This window comes from Lissotriton helveticus, chromosome 5_1 (assembly GCF_964261635.1).
Source record: "Lissotriton helveticus chromosome 5_1, aLisHel1.1, whole genome shotgun sequence".
NCBI classification, from domain to species: Eukaryota; Metazoa; Chordata; class Amphibia; order Caudata; family Salamandridae; genus Lissotriton; species Lissotriton helveticus.
Window position 1 is genome coordinate 1,325,669,251 of NC_136065.1, and position 17,850 is coordinate 1,325,687,100.

General features: G+C 40.5%; 1 protein-coding gene across 2 annotated transcripts in view; it reads left to right on the top strand.

Moving 5' to 3' along the window:
* The window catches only part of LOC144755356 (receptor-type tyrosine-protein phosphatase V-like), a 704,907-nt gene that overhangs the window by 114,750 nt on the left and 572,307 nt on the right, over window positions 1-17,850 (top strand). The window lies entirely within an intron of this gene.

Here is a 17,850-nt window from a genome sequence, read left to right on the forward strand (position 1 = left end):
AGGTTTTATTATTATTTTCACATCTGATTGTTTATTCTTTTTACTCTTGCATGAAAATTGCAAGTTTATTTTGACTTAACTATTTATAAGATGGTTATCTTGTTTCTTGCATATTTATTACATTATAAATGTGTCAGAGTTATTTCATGCACTATTAAGGGCTTTGATTTCTCTATAAAATGGCAAAGAGTCTTAACACATTTGTCTAAACTTAGAAGTGATATTGTCTTATTACAAGAGACTCGTGAAATTCAATCCGAAATTGTTAAACTAAAAAAACCTTCTCCCCACACTGGCAAGTGTAATGGAGTGGCAATATTGTGTACTAAATGTTGCGACATTGAGGTTATTTCCCAAGAATCCATTTCTAATACCAGGTGGATTATTCTCTGTATTATTATTAATAAAATCACCATTTTCAATATATATGATCCCACACAAAATGACATTTTATCTAAATTAATGTCCCATACTGATAATTAACACATTTTTAAAAGTGACTGTATTATGATTTTTGATCCCTTTCTCAACAGACAATCCACTTCTAAATGTGCATTAACCTCTATACATAGCCAGTTTACTTCAGCCATAAAACAAAGCGGTTTAACTGATGCCTGGAGAGCCTGCAATCCAACTTTACAAGAATATACGTTCTTCTCTCCAGTTTACTCCTTTCAATCTAGAATTGATTATTTGTTTGTTTCTCCGCCTTTACTACAGCATATTTTACAATCTGAAATTGGCCCTTTAGTAATCTCTGATCATGCCCCGGTTATGTTGGACTTGGGTTTTATTCCATATATCCCTGGGGGTAGGAGATGGCGGTTTGATGACGCTCTTCTGCTTGATACTAATTCCACTCAAGCTTTTGAGGTCTTTGCTAAATATTTATTTAACGAAAATGAGTCTTCTGATATTTCTTTCCAGATGGAGTGGGTTTCTTTTATAGATGCGTCTAGAGATTTAATTATCCCTTTTGTGGCCTGAAAGAGGAAATCTTCTTCTAAAATGTTACTTCAACTTTTGAACCATATTAAACAATTAGAGCACAATTCTTATGTATCTAAATCAAAGGAATGTTTAGATCAACTAACTCAAGCTAAATTCACTTTTAACAAAAATTTAACAGAAATTGCCAACTCTTATTTACTTCGATCTAGTGCTAAATATTAGGGGGCAAAATAAGTCTGGGAAACTATTGGCTAATTATCTTAAAATTAAAAAAGAACTTACAAATATTGATGCTGTTTTGTCTCTGTCTAATGTTCTGGTTCATAAAAATAAATTGGGATATTTTACATCAATTTACGAATTATTTTAGCACCATATATGCTCCTGAATCCCAAGCATCTCAAGATGATATTTCATAATAGTTCATTCTTTCACACCACCTTCTCTTACAGATATTAATTTTGCTTTCTTAGTCAAAGACATTTCTCTTGAAGATCCACTTGTTGCCATGTGATCAATTAAAAAAGGTAAGGTTCAGGGCCCATATGGATTTACCATAGAATTTTATTTGCACTTTTCCAATTTTTTAACTCTCAAATTCCATTGCCTTTTTTTCACACCTTATATCATCGGGATTGGCTGGAGTTTCATTCAAGGATGCACTAATTTGTTTTGTCCCTCAAGGAAAACAAGGATCCTAAATTGTGTAAAAATTATAGGCTACATAAACAACAGTTGGAACACGTGTCTAAGGGCATATTTAACGACCAACACATAGACACGGGCCCCAACAGATGCACTATAATAACAGAAAAATGTCTATGGGTCAAAGAACTCAATTATACATCCTGTCAAAGACACAACTAGTAATAGAACTTAATAGTGATAAAAGAAATAAGTGCACCTATATAGACTAAAGGCACAGCATGATGTCACAAGGGTGTAAAAAGTACCCATCAGTTCCCGCTCGGTACCGCCCTTGTCATCATATGGGTTCTCCTTATACCCAGGAGAATACGCTGCCAACCACAAGAGTTTGCTGTGGCTGCCGCCCAACCATTGAGAATGGTATGTACTGATAGGGAGTACCAGGATAATATGTGTGGGTAACTGATTTGCAGTGCAAAAAGTAAGTGAAAGTGAAAAAGTGAGCTATATAAAATTGGAGAGAAGAGAGTAGAAAAGGAAATTTATTGGTATCGCTCAAATCTTCCAAATTTTAAAAACAGTGTGAATTATTAACAGATTTAACATAATATCTGCTTCTAAGAATTAACGGTCGACATGTTTCAGCATGTGTGGGCACTATGTTACCACTGCTTTCTTCAGGACTATATATTCCCTACTGCAAAAAGTGAAAATACTAACATTGAACCATATCACCTGATTATTCCAGGTCATGTGAGATATCCTCCAAAGAACTTTGTGTTCTGATCAGAAGGATTGTTGTGCCAAGGACAGACTGCAAGGAGAAAAAGAAAAAGAGGAAAGAAAGACAAACAGAACAAAAATGTCAACAGCAAATTGTTCTGAAGAATATTTAAGCCCCAAAACCATCAAAAGTAGGGGGAAAAATAAAGGAGCAAAAGTGGCAGAAGTAAATATAAAAGTTACCCCCTCACTTAAATCTTATTATAAAGTAATGTCCAGTACCATTACCACAACCTCTGCCTCCTGCCGTCCCCCCCTGGAAACTCAATCAGTCCAGCAAGCATCCGATATCCAGCCTGTACAGAATAGTAAGGGCACTCAGCCCCCTGAGTGCTCGCAGCCCATCTTAGCAATCTCAGAGGTAAACCCAGAGATAAACACCCTAAAGAGATCAAAACATGGAGGTATCAATGGGAACTGCTTTGATAACTGTTCTGCCCCAGTAGATGCAGAGGTAATAGTACATGCGGACATTGGCTTGAGCAATCGATATTCGGCTCTAGAGGAAGAAGGCCCAAAGGGCATGCAGAGGGCCGCAATATTGGTCAGAAGTACAGATTTGTCGAGCATAGTACAAAATGTATCCGAATCCCGGTCTGACCCCTCTGAAAGTTCAGGTATGGGTACGGGTGATGTGCTACATACAAATAAACCAGATGCAAATGCAGGTTCGCTGGTCGATATTCTATTGGCCATGAAGGAAGAAATCACGGGTAGGTTTAAGGTATCTGAAATTAATCAAGCCGAGATGGCCAACAGATTTACAGTCTCTGAGGCTAACCAAGCAGCAATTAAAGCTTCATGTGAAGAACTGACTAAGAGAGTAGACGAAGTTACTCTCAGGACTGAGGTAATGGAGTTGGAGCTTCCTAAGATCAAGGAGTCGGTAAGAACTACCGAGGCGGAGGTTACTAAGCTGTCTGCACAGAATAAAGAGCTTAAGGAAGACATTGAACGCTTGGAAAATTATTCGCGTCGGAACAATTTGAGAATCTTGAATGTGCCAGAGTCCTTGGAGGGGGGGGACATCAAGGGGTTTGTCATAGCTCTACTGAAGGGGACAGTTTTAAAAGATATGCCAGAGGTGGACCTGCTGCATGACATACAGAGAGTTCACCGTGACCCCTTCAAGAGAAATCTTACAAAGCAGAAACCCAGAAAAATTCGGGTTAATTTTTTGACATACTCCATAAAAGAACAGATTCTCTCCACTGCATTAAAAGTAGGCTCCATACACTTCAACAGTTCCAATCCCTTTACTTTTTATATAAGATCGGACATTTCTCATATTACTGCAGCAAGGCAGTGGGAGTTAGGGAAAAGACTGGAGGTGTTAAATGGTTTAGGAGCCAAGGCACAGTTGAAATTTCCGGCACTGCTGAGAGTAATGTGGAACAACCACATGCACCTGATTAGGTCAGGGGAGGAAGCTGACGCTCTTATAGTCAAGATTAGAGACAGCAAAGAGGGGCAGGGAGCGAAATAGACTAAGGTGGATTAAGTGGGTCTTTAACTAGAATAATGTGCAACTAGTAGGAATTCTTTTTTTTATTTTTTTATTTTTTTTATTTTTTTTTAAACAATAATAATAACTGTGATCACACGGTTGCTCCATGGAGGGGGGAGATGGCTGAATAGGCCTTCGCCTATTAGTAGGGAGGGTTCCTCATGGGTAGAGAGGGCACAGGGTTTGGGGAGGGGGGGGTTGGGTAGGAGGGAGGGCACGCGGTGGGGGAGCAGTGGGAAAAAAGAAGAAAAAAATCATCCTCATCTAAACCTTTTATGTAACTATGATAAGTCTTGCCTCACAAAAGGGTCGACAATGACAGGTAGGAAAAGAGAAGGATGGCAGGGGTGACTTCAAGGATTAATGGGGCAATATTTATCTCGTGGAACGTCAATGGCTTAAGATGCCCTCGGAGGCAGAGGCTTATTCTTAAACATTTAGAATTGTCAACAGCACAAATATGTCTGCTACAGGAGACACATTTGAGCTATGAAGAAAGCATCGCAATTTTCTCGAAAGTTACTTGGGTAAAGAGCTTTGGTGCTTCAAAACAAACAGCCCAAAACAGAGGGGTTGCCATTTTAATTAAAAAAGGGACGCCATGCGATATAAAAAAAGCACAGTCAGATTCATCTGGTAGACGGTTGACTGCCACATTAGCATTTGAAAATCGTGAAATAGTCTGTGCCTCTTTTTACGGTCCAAATTCAGATGATCCAGATTATATCTACAAATTACAATCGATATTGATGCTGAAGTCACCACCATATGTGATAGGGGGGATTTTAATGTTCTGATCGACCCCCTCAAAGATAGGTCCAATTTAAGTCATTATAAAGGGGCAGCAAAAGTACGAAGGGCATTAGTTAATATGATCCACGACATGGACCTAGTTGATCTATGGAGGGAAATAAAGGGAAACGAGAAGGGTTTTACCTTTTTTAGTAAAAAGTACCGTCATTCCTCCAGGATTGACTATATTTTTTTAGACAGAGGTTCATTAGCCAACATAAGGGAGATTTTAGTTCTTCCGAGTCATCTGTCTGACCATGCACCTCTACATATTGTATATCAGATTGAGGAGGTACAGCGGCGGTCATTAAGGTGGACCCTTAATAGGACCAAGCTGCAGGACCCTGATGTGATTGCCGCAGTAAAGGATTCAACCTTGGAGTTTTTTATGTTGAACTCCGACTCAACAACACCCGATGTAGTTTGGGACGCCTATAAAGCCTGGCTCAGGGGGAAACTCCATGGAATCATCTGTTATAAGAACAAGATTGAAGCAGGGGTATTAAAGGGCATTGTAGAGAGGATAGGTGGCTTGGAGAGAGAAAGAGATGGAGCTGGCAATGGGGACCAGGAGCGACTTACTCAAATTTTGGGGAAGTTGGAAGAGGCAAGATCAGAATATAGAGGGAGACTAGAAGCCAAATGTAGAGCGCAGTGGGACGCCAGTAAGATGCAAAATTATGAATATGGAGAAAAGGCTGGGGCTTTATTAGCATGGAAAGTCAGAACTGACCGAGCTAGGAATGACATAAAAGAACTTAAAATAAACGCCGGCGGGGAAATTTAAAATAAGACCCAAGATATAGAGACCTGTCTTCTCTCTATGTTCTCAGAACTGTACAGGGAAGACCTGGTCCCCCCACCATGTTTGATTCAGTCATTTCTCAGTAACAAGCAACTTCCAGCTCTTTCGGAAGAAAGCAAAAACCACTTAGATGCTCCCTTTACATCAGAGGAGATCGTAGCTCAGATAAATAAATCTAAGAATAAAAAAGCTGCAGGATCAGACGCGCTCCCGAATGAAATTTATAAACATCTCAAAGAGGAGCTACTAGAACCCATGGAAGATACCTTTAATTCAATCTATGGGTTGGATGGAAAGGTCCCTAAAACTTGGAAGGAGGCAATAATAGTTCTGATATTGAAACCAGGCAAGGATCCAAAAAAGGCAGACTCTTATCGCCCAATCTCCCTGCTAAATGCCGATTATAAGATCTTTATGGGCATATTAGCGGGGAGATTGGCCAAACTGATACCCGGGTTAATACACCCAGATCAGAAGGGGTTCGTCGCAGGTAGACATATCCAGGAACAAATACAGCTTCTTATAGGTAACATCGACCTGGCTATCCAGAGGATAGAACCCTTGGCCGTTGTCGCGGTCGACGCGGCCAAGGCATTTGACAGAGTTTGCTGGGCATATTTATGGGAGGTTCTGAAGGTTATGGGTTTTGGCCCTATTTTTATACAGACTTTGCAGAATTGCTATTAGGGTGCCTCTGCCCGAATATTTTTGAATGGGTTCCTCACAGCGAGTTTTAATATTCAGAGAGGAACTAGGCAGGGGTGTCCAATTTCACCTCTTTTGTTTAATTTATATGTGGAACCGCTGGCCCAGATGCTTAGATTGGATGAGTCAATTTATCCTTTCAGATCAGGACAATACGGATCAAAAATAGCTCTGTATGCCGACGACTTGGTGCTGTATACGAGTGACCCGGATACAGCTATCACAAGGGTGGAAGAGTGTATGAATGAGTTTGGATTACTTTCTGGGTTCCTTGTTAATAGAACCAAGACGGAGGTGATGTGTTGGAATCTGGAGTGGTCAGGTACCGAAAGTGAAGAGATGAGATACCTGGGGATTTATGTAGTGAAGGAAATTGAAAAGATCCCCGAGTTAAATCTAAAGAGGGTGGTAAAAGAAATCGACAGTCTATTCAGTAGATGGAGAAATCTCCCACTGACCATATACGGGAAAACCAACTTAGTAAAGATGGTCATCCTTCCTAAACTGTCATACCTCTTTTCCTCAATTCCACTGACATTCTCGAGTAAAAGTCTGATTAAGGTACAGAGTAAGATCAACAGTTTTATTTGGGGCAACAAGGGAGTTCGACTGGCGTGGAAAAAACTCAGACGCAGATTAAAAAAAGGGGGGTTAGCGCTCCCAGATGTAAGGCTATACGCAGCAGCGTTTCAGTTTAAAAGCATACGGATGCTATTAGTAAAGCCAGGAGAATCAGCCTGGGGGAGGTTGTTAGGCGAAATGGTGCGGGTAGAAGGGGGAGGAGATGGAGAAGCTTTTCTGTATAAATTTGGATCACCTAGGTTCTTCAAGAGGGTTCGTTTGAAGGTTTTAAGGACATCTCTGGAGATTTGGTGCAGGCTCAGGCGTAGCTGGGGCATTGGTTACTACTCTGATAATGCCCCTGTATGGGATGCCCTAGGAACCCCGGATTGTTTGCAGGATGGTTTGGCACTACCGATAAAGAGGGCAGGTGTCAAAATTTGGTCTGAACTGTTGGACTCTGGGGGGATATATCCCTGGGATTACCTTAGGGCCAGGATTGGCACAGGGCTCTCAAGATTCAAGTACATACAGTTAACATCATGGTATGAGGCAGAAAAGCAGGATATCAGTGGAAACAGGGAGATCGAAGACTTGCTGCAAGGGATACGCCCATTGAATAAGGAAATCTCTATGTGGTACAACAGCTTGTTAGAGGCTGAAGACCATGAGACACCTGCCCCTGTTGCAGTGTGGACCGGAACCCCACTTGAGCCACCAGCAGACCTTTTATATGAATCGTCACTGAAGAACTTGTACAGATCTGTTAAACCTGCCTGTCTAAAAAAAAAATCATTTCTTTGTTATTAATAGACTTTATTACACCCCGGCAAAAATTGCAAAGTTCGCTCCTTATCCTGTCCCTAAATGCCCCAGATGTGCAGTACCTCTTGCCAACGACTTACATATTTTTTATGAATGCCCAACACTTACAAGGTTCTGGGCTGAGGTGGGTGACAATCTACTGGACATATTTAACACCAACATTGAGATAAATATGCAATTGGTTTTCTTTGGAGATGATGGGTGCCTCAGCCAGAACCTTTCACAGAAAGATAGGGGTTTACTATTGAATTTGATATTGTTGGCAAGAAGGGAAGTGTGTAAGAGGTGGAAGGACCCCCTACCCCCGCAAAGGGAGGATTGGCTTAAAGCTGCATTTTCCATGGCACGACTGGAGTATGATGGAGTGGAGGATAAGATCTCGAACATGTGGCATCCCCTTGTGAGCTGGGGTAAGAACTTAAGATTACTGTAACATCATTGGTCCTATGATTACACCATGGTCCCTAACAAAACAATGGGACTGGTCGGACGACCCAAGCGAGTGCGGTAAGCCGTAGGGGCGACAGATAACGAAGGCGGCTTCATAAGACCCGCAGAGGCTTGTAAGGTGAGATGAGGACAAAAAAAAAAAACAGCAAATTGTACATCTTATCATTTGATTGTCATTAAAAAGTATGGGCAAAGACCCATTACTTTAGGGTAACGATCCGCTTACCTATTTGGTAGAAGGATAATGCATCACCCCACCTGGCTGCAGCTCAGGTAAGTGGAGCACCGCTCTAGTAAAAACAATGAGGATAACAAGTCAGGGCATGCTTTTCTAGTAGGTAAGTGGTGTATAATATAGTAGAGCTTACACGACTTAATCTAAAGTTGGAAGGTTCCGGATTCTTCCAGTGCTCTCGACTTACGTGTTCGTAATTATTTAGAAGACGCGTTTGCTCTGCGCCACTGGCGTGAGGATTATTGTTCTCTTTCTTTAAAGCATTAACGTCTGTAATGTGGCCGGATGTATGTTCGTATCTGTTCACTACATCTGGCTACTCTAATGAGTCAGAAGACGCGACGATTATGCGCCACTAACTTAAGAAATTGGTTCTCTGCCGTACTCATGCGCGCGTCCACACTCGGTGTCACTGCAATCGGGTAATCGCAGACAACCTCGTACTATCACCCAGTGTGAATTCAACATATCTGAGCTTTAGGCAAGGCGACATCAACATTACCTAGTGGACCACTGTCATGCTGCTTGCGTGCTCATGCGGGCTTAAGGTAAGGTAACATTGTAAAGAAATCCTTGAACGCTGCAATACATCACAAACATTCATGCGGACACCAACCTGTCCGTCGGTTCTCCTTGGCGTCCCTCTAAGCTGACTGGAGGGGTGAGCAGCTGCGTACAGAAGCCATTTTTGTCGACCGGGCGGGCAGTAAAAGTCACGTGACTGCTTACGTCTTGGGCCGCTATGATTATTTTGGTCGCATTAAAGCTTGGGAAAAGTAGTTTAAAGGTACTTGCTTCAAAGTTCAATAAAGTTTCACAGTTCAATGCGTGTGATTCTTAAACCTTATATTGATAACGCAACTCAGTAATGATTCTACCGCTCTTAGTATTAGCACGGGTACCCCTTTGTCAAACTACAGGTATAGTAGGTGGTACATACAAATAATGTCCCTTTTTCCGAGTGTTGTGCAATATATGGTCTATCTCACATTCAATGCGTGTTGTTTTGAGATCTATATAGATAGCGCAGATTCGTGTGAATATCAACGTTCTCACTTATTAATTGCACAGGAAATCTTTAATGAACTGGGGGGATTTTGAACACCAGTATTCATGGGGGACTAACTTTAAACTTGATGCTCAATATTTCGAGTCAACGACATCTCACTTATTTAGACCATCGTATGAGAGTGCTGTTTTTGATAGTGCATTATAGTAATGTCCCTTTTTCCTGAATATTAAGCAATACAAGATCAGTGATACCTGAACCTCAAAGAGCAAACAACGGATAGTTATGTGATTTATCTCACTGCGACCGTGATTGTATTTTCTGAGGATTTCTAAGCATAAGAACATACTAAATATAAGGCACAAGTGTGCATATCAGGATTTATTTCACAAGCGATATTGTGGATGGATTTTCTGAGATCACTAAGTATTTTTAAGTGCTTGCATAATGTAGTTACATACATGCAATGTTGTCCTTAAGGGATATATAAGTAAGCAACTTATACTCCCATTCTGAATGGTTTTGGTGCATACAGCATGCTTACTCTATCCCACTCGATTAAAACTCTATCCATCATGATGTGAGCTCATCCAGACTGTCACCTCTCAAAAAGGATATCTCAGCTATCATAGTGACATCCATGGTATGTCCTCATTTAATCCATCTTTGTCAGTGTTCAATTTGTATACCCATTTTTGCTCTTTGGAGAATAGGTATTTGATGATATCTGCCACATGTTCTGGAATGAATGGTTGCTCCAGAACTGTCCAAGTAAATTCTGTTGGGCCGTGCCCAACTTGTAAAAAGTGGGCTATTAGGCGGGTGGCTTATTTACGGCACCGGAATGTGCTTTTGTGTTCAGATATGCAAACCTTAATCCTCCTTGTGGTCATGCCAACATACCTCATTAGGCATGGGCATGTGATTAGATAAATAAGGTTCAGGCTATTGAAGTTCGTAAATTTCTTTTGGTGCCATGGTCGATTGGTGCCCATGTCTACACTTAAAGATTTACAGGTCTGGGGACATGCTGCACATGAGCCACAGGGATGATGCCATTCCACTGCTGGCAGGTCCCATAAGGTACCAACTGTTCACGGTGCTTTGCTCTTCGGTCTCGTGTGCACAAGTTTGTCCCTCAGGTTTGGTCCTCTTTTGAAAGCAAACAGAAGTGGAGGTAGTTGGTCTCCCCGAGTGTTTAGAATAGACAAATGTTTCTGGATTATTTTTTTAACTTGGTTGGACTTTGTATTGAATGTGTTGACAAAAGTCATCCTTTCGGGTTTTTCTTTAGGGGTTGAGTGTTCTAGGAGGGCTTCACGATTATTATTGAAAGCACACTTCTTAGATTGGTGTATGATCTTTTTTGGATATTTCCTCGTCCGTAGTTGATGTTCCAGGTTATGTGCATGTTCTTTGAAGGTTTCTTTGTTGTAGCAATTCCTCTGGATACTTAAGAATTGGCCATATGGCAAGTTGTTCCTTAAAGATCTCGGATGACAACTTTCGTAGCTTAATAGAGAGTTGCGGGCCATAGGTTTCTTGTAGAGTTCAGATCCCAGGCCAGTAGGTGTTACAATAATCAAAAGGTCTAGGAATGCAAGTTGGTGTGTATCATGTTCCACTGTAAACCTGAGGTGAGCATTCCTTGTGTTCAGCCATTGATGAAATGTCAAAAGGTCTTCGACAGTACCACGCCAGACGACAAAAATGTCGTTGATATAGCGCTTCCATGTTCGTAACGACTGGAAGAACGGATTTGTGGGTGTCAACACATTTTGCTGCTCAAAATGGTGCACATAGAGGTTCGCTAAGCTGGGAGTGAAGACACTCCCCCTGCTGGTCCCAGATGTTTGTAGGTAAATAGAGTCCTCAAACCTAAAGAAATTCTCTTTCATTGCTAGATGTGCAAAATTCATAATAAAGTGGACTGGTGTTATGGATTGTAGATCCCTCTCTACTTCAAATGATAATAAGATGTACAATTTGCTGTTGACATTTTTGTTCTGTTTGTCTTTCTTTCCTCTTTTTCTCTTTCTCCTTGCTGCCTGTCCTTGGCACAACAATCCTTCTGATCAGAACACAAAGTTCTTCGGAGGATATCTCACATGACCTGGAATAATCAGGTGACATGGTTCAATTTTAGTATTTTCACTTTTTGCAGTAGCGAATATATGGTCCTGAAGAAAGCAGTGGTAACATAGTGCCCACACATGCTGAAACATGTCGACCGTTAATTCTTAGAAGCAGATATTATGTTAAATCTGTTAATAATTCACATTGTTTTTAAAATTTGGAAGATTTGAGAGATTCCAATAAATTTCCTTTTCTACTCTCTTCTCTCCAATTTTATATACCTCACTTTTTCACTTTCACTCACTTTTTGCACTGCAACCCAGTTACCCTCACATATTATCCTAGTTCTCCCTATCAGTACATACGATTCTCAATGGTTGGGCGGCAGCCACAGCAAAATCTTGTGGTTGGCAGCGTATTCTCCTGGGTATAGGGAGAACCCATATTATGACAAGGGCGGTACCGAGCGGGAACTGATGGGTACTTTTTACACCCTAGTGACATCATGCTGTGCTTTTAGTCTATATAGGTGCACTTATTTCTTTTATCACTATTAAGTTCTATTACTAGTTGTGTCTTTGACAGGATGTATAGTTGAGTTCTTTGACCTATAGATATTTTTCTGTTATTATAGTAAAAATTATAGGCCCATATCCCTTGTTGATTTAGATTACAAACTGTTTACTAAAATTCTTGCTCTTCTTCTTGATTCCTTACTTCCTAAGCTAATACGCAGGGAGCAATCTGGTTTCATCAAAGGTGGATATCTCTTGGACAACACTTGATTATTTTTTAATGTTCTACAGAACAGAATGTATAAATTCCTTAAACAGTTATTGCATTAGATGCAGAAAATGCTATTGATTGGGTTGCTTTGCTGTTTATTTTTCTATTCTCTCTTGGTTTGGCTTTGGCATGAAATTCATAAATCTAATTTATGTCAATGGTCTTATATCTTAAGAATTCTCCCTGCATAGAGGTGTTCAACAAGGATATCCTTTATCACCATTTTATTTGTGCATTAGAGCCTTTTCTGATTAAACTTCGTCTAAATCCTAACATTCATGGTTTTCAATATGGTGACCACGAATTAAAACTTTCTGCTATGCAGGTGGTATTCTGATGTTTATGTTGCAACCGCAAAGCTCTCTACCGGATTTTTTAACAGAAGTCTCATATTTTGCCTGTGCTTCCAGGTATAAGTTGAACTCCGATAAATGTGAGATTCTTCCTTTAAATATATGTTATTGGCATGCTGATTTCGTTGATTCTAATTTTCACTGGAATCCAGACAAAATCAAATATTTAGGTCTTTGGTTTCATCCCACCATTAAGGACACAGTCTCCACCAACATGAAACAGGTTCTTTATTCTATTACTTCACTCCCCTAGAAATAGAATCCTTTGTTTTTATCCTAGTGCGGCAGGTTGGATTCTTTTAAAATGGTGATTGTCCCCATAATTTTTACTTTCCCCAACACCGCCATTGATATTCCCTCTTTTTTTATTTCCTAAAAATGAACTCCCTATAATCTAGTTTTCTTTGGAACAATAAGAAAGTTTGTATTTCTTTTCAAAGACTTAAACACCCCAAGCATTTAGGGGGAGATCATTTTACATATTTTTGTACCTATTATACTGTCTTTTCCCTCAGACAAGCTGTATTTTACTCAATGAAGACATCACTATTGAGTCTCCCATTTGGGCTGATATTGAATGTTTTCTTATCTATCATTTTTCTTTACAAGAATTCCTCTCTTTCTCTCAAAAACCTCTTTCTAGGTCTTTTCCTGTTTTAAAGAATGCTTGTATGCCTTTGTGTCCAATTTTTATTCCTTATAATGACTCGGGAACTCAATTTTTAGATTTCTCAATTTGGCGCAATAAATTGGTTAAGTTAAATAACAAGACTATATTTTGGAAAGCTTTGTACTTGAAAGGTCTGTAATGGATTAATCAACTTTTTGAAGATTATTCTGGTCTTTCATTCACTGTAGCTCAACAACGATTTTCCCTTCCCTCTTCATTTTCAATTAAATGTGATTCATTATTATCGATTATTCATTTTGTCTATAATAAACTATTAGAAGATTCCTCTCTCTTCACTACCTCTTGTTAAATGGCTTCTACCTTGCTTTTTTTCCCCTCTGTGTCACCAATATATATTAAAATTAAAACTCCAGATGTTAGTGAAAAGACGGACGTGGAGTTGCAGTGGGAACGGGAATTAGGTGGTTCTTTCACTATTCCTTTTTAGAATAACATTTGGCTACAAATTCGTAAATCTTCAAGCGAAGCTACCTAATGTCTTCAAACTTTATTCTTTATTTATAATCATCTATTTACGCCTTCCACTTTGCATAAGATACTTCATACTACCTCTCCTTCTTGTTGGTTCTGTATTGCATCTCCTTCTGACCTTAAACATATGCTTTTTTAATGTGCCTCTACTAATCAATTTTGGCTGAAGGTCTGGAACCATTGTGATCTTCCAGTTGGCCAACAGTTATTTACCATTTTGAGTCTAGTGAGAGGGGCCAATGGTGGATTTCCAAACTTTAAGTTTCTGCAGAGAGACTGGTCCCCATTTAATTCACCAGATTAATGATAGATTTTCATTGCTTTTTTAGCTACCCACTGAGTTATGGCATTCACGCGTAGTCAAAGTAGTTTCAGCACTGTGCGGAGTGGAAAATGATTGCTCTCCTGTGACGGAAGAATGTCAAGGCTCTCCAAGTGCTCAAGGATATTATCCTGGGCAAATACGTAATCAAGGGTGTTTATTCCCTTGAATGTCTTGGGGAATTATGATACCGCAAATGTGTTTTAAATTGTATATTGAATAGACGGAGGCCATGCTTGTTAAGCAGACTTCGGACTAAGTTGGCCAGAGAGCTCACTGGCATATGGTCTGATGGGTTTACCCCCAGTTGGCGAAGATTGAAGTCTACACAGATTATGATTTCATAATTGGCATAGTCACATAGCACAATATCTAATGTGGAGCATTCTATCCGCACGCTCAGGGCCAAAACTATTGAACAAGAGGTTAATCAGTAAAATCCTTGTCAGGAGATTGTTTGTTATTAAGGCCTTCCAGAGTAATCCGTTATATCATTTTGTCCTGGCAGAGATTTTTTTCACGTTTAGATTTAGCCAATGCTAAGATATATGGAAAGGCCGCCAGATGGTCTTCCAAAAATATTATTTTTTTCGCAGCTTGATTTATTTAATAAATGTAGGGATCATAATAGGACCTGTAGACCAAGTTTCTTGAAAGCAGAGTGGATTAGCATTCATTAGAAGTGAGTTTGCAAGGGGGGAGAGTGGTGGTTAAGTAGCCTGGGTAGCCCAGAAACATTCCATGTCAGTATCTTTAAAGGGCTCAGCAACATTCCATAACAATATCGTTAGATAATATTTACTTTATGAGGCTTAATTGCTAATGCTAGGAGCAGCTCTGAGTATCGCTGGATAGAGTGGATGATCACGAGCTCTAGTCTGTTTTGCTCTTTCCCTCCGGGGATTCCAGGGCATCTCTCCTAATTGGGCCCCTTACTTTCGAAAAAGACAGAGGTATATACATTTTACTGTGGGTGAGATTTAATTGTGAGTTCCATGCCCTGCTTAAGATGCTGTGATTGCGAACTTGAGGGTTTCGCAATTTGCTTTGGGATTTTTAGTGGCAATGGATATTTGGGGGCCGTGATTTTAGATATCCCGATGCCCCATTCATCGAAATTCAGGTTGCTGGCCAGAATTATTTCTGCCATGAGAGGGTATTTCAATGTTAGTATTGTAAAATCTCTTCCTTTATTATACTCCTCTCTCTCTAGTTCACACTTTTTCCAGTTTCTTGAGGTGCATTAGGGGGGGACTAACCCCCACCATACATCTTTAAGATGCACAAGAAATGCCCAGGTCCAACCACACAAATGATATTCTTCAAAGCAGACAATATCTTCTTCTGACTCAGTATTTTCTGTACCCTCCTGCCTCAGGAGGGAATTTCCACTCAAGAAAGCGGAAACCATTGGCAAAGCCACAGCCTCCTTTAGCGTTGATGGTCAGCAGGAAATAGGGAACATCAGTCATGGAGCAAAATGTTTGAAGCAGAGGTTCAGGCAGAGCAGAAGATACTTTTCTATCAGATGGAGAAGAATGTTTTTGTGTGGCAAGTGGTGAATTCTCCTTTCATCTTGAGGTCATGTTTCAGGCACTTGATCTTCCAAAAGATAGATGATGGCCAGTTCTAGCATTTGTATTCCTAAACTGATAATCAGGAATGATCAAATCATTCCTGATTATCAGTTTAGGAATAAGGTATTTCTTAGCTGAAATAACTCTTGGACAGAGACCAATACGTTATTTGAAAAGTGACATGGCTGGACCTCAAATCAGTTTGAGCTGATGTTAGTCAACTTGTCACAATCTATTTGTGGGCTCTGCAACTGTTCACAAAAAAGATGGTCTCAACAATCAAACCCAGTATTCCAAATGTCATTTCACACATAAACAGTCCAGAGTAGGGCTCTAGGACTGCAGCAGCCAACACACATGAAGTGGCCTTGACATCTGAACACAAAATTCACCACAAAATAAGGCCTCCAAACCTGGACACAATGTTTTGGTGAGCCACCAGAACTGGACCCAGTATTCAAAATAAAGCTTCTAGAATGTATTCAATAGGTGAGATGAGGCCTTCAGAATTTCTCACAATATTCAAGATAATGGCTTTAAAGTAATAGCATTTGTCCAAGTGAGGTTTAGAGAAGTGGCCACAAGTTTGAGATAGAGCATAGGGCACTTGATCCAATAATTTAAATTGGGTCTATTACACCTGGGCACAATGCTCCATGAAAGGGGTCTAGATTTGGATGCAGTACTCCAGGTGAGGCCTCTAGAAATAGACGTAGTTCTCTAAAGTTGATTTCCAGAACTGGAATTAAAATTATGTGGTGATTTCCAGAACTATAAATAAAACTCAAGAAGTCTTCCACACTAGACAAAAATTGGCCAAGGTCCGCTAAAGAATTGAACACATTAATCCAGGTGAGATTTTCCAACAGGACTAAACATTCCAGATAAGCCATTATGAAATGCACATCACCTTCAAGATTATTCATCTGGTAATTAACACAATATGCCAGATGAAGCAACCAGAACTGGTTATCATTTGAAAACGATGTTCTTCGAACTGGGTACTGTACTCTAGATGAGCTCTCCAGAACCTATTTCCACACTCCAGATGTGGCAAATGGAACTGAACACAACAATGGACCCAAATACCTCAACGACTGAATCAACTTCCACGTACCCAAAAGAAACCTCTGACCTTTCAACCTCGCACTGGCTGAAACCCCGTGCATCAACAGAGCCAGAGCAGGCGGAAGATCCTTCTGCAGCCAAGACTGGGAATGAGCTACCGGCAGACATCAGACGCACCCCCTCCCTGAACACCGTCAGAAAGACCCACAAGGCCTGGCTCTTCGGCTAAACAGATCTGCGGATCTCCCCCCCCCCCCACTGTCAGTGCCTTGTTGAGACCCTCACAGGTGAGTAGTGTGCTTACAATTCCCTGATTGATTGATACTTCAGGTGTGAGCTCTGAAATGGACTAAGGTAGCTTTTAAAACTAGATTTAATACACCAGGTGAATCCTTTAGACTGAGATGCTATAATGTAGAGGTAGCCTTCAAAACATGACACTCCATCCAACTGAGGTCCTGTGAAATGTACACAAATGTCCAGATTCTTTTCTTGGAATTAACTCCATGTACCATGATATTAGACTACTGGAACAGGGCACAATACGACATAGGTGACCGCCACATCTGGTCACAGTACTCCATATGCGGTCCCCAGAAGTGAACACCATACCCATGATGAGACCTCCAGATGCTGCCATGTGCTCTTTTCTGGGTGATCTCAATGGAGCCTAACACTTAAGGTGTAGTCTAACTCAACGAAAAATGTAGCTGAAGTCTCCAAAAGTAGTAGCCGTGCGCCTGGTGAAAAGTCTATAACCGGGTACGATACTCCCGTTTTGGTTTCAGGTCAGAAGAGCTGCACAGAGACAGAGCTCATTTTGAGAACTGGGCACAAAAGTCGCTGAATGACTCGGAACTGGAGGCATTGAGCCAGACGGTGCCTCGAGGAGGGGGCAAAACGCCAGACACACACTTCTTAAGCCGTGTCCGCAAAAAGATGATGTGCTGTAGATAGAATAGTTCAAAGCCTCTTGTCAGTCAAAACCAAACTATAGAAACCAGGGCCTAATCGTGAGAATGGTTGTAATGTGCAATTTGGACAGTGCTAGAAACTACACTGTATAGGTTAATTATTTGCAAATTCCAATTATACTTTTTATTACACTTATGCACACAATTACAAACATTTATATTTGGATATGCATGCTGTGTTTGCAATGTCAGCCACAGGGATATTCGCCTAGAATCATACCATGTTTTAGTTATGTGTTAAAGCCACTAGGGAGCACCAGG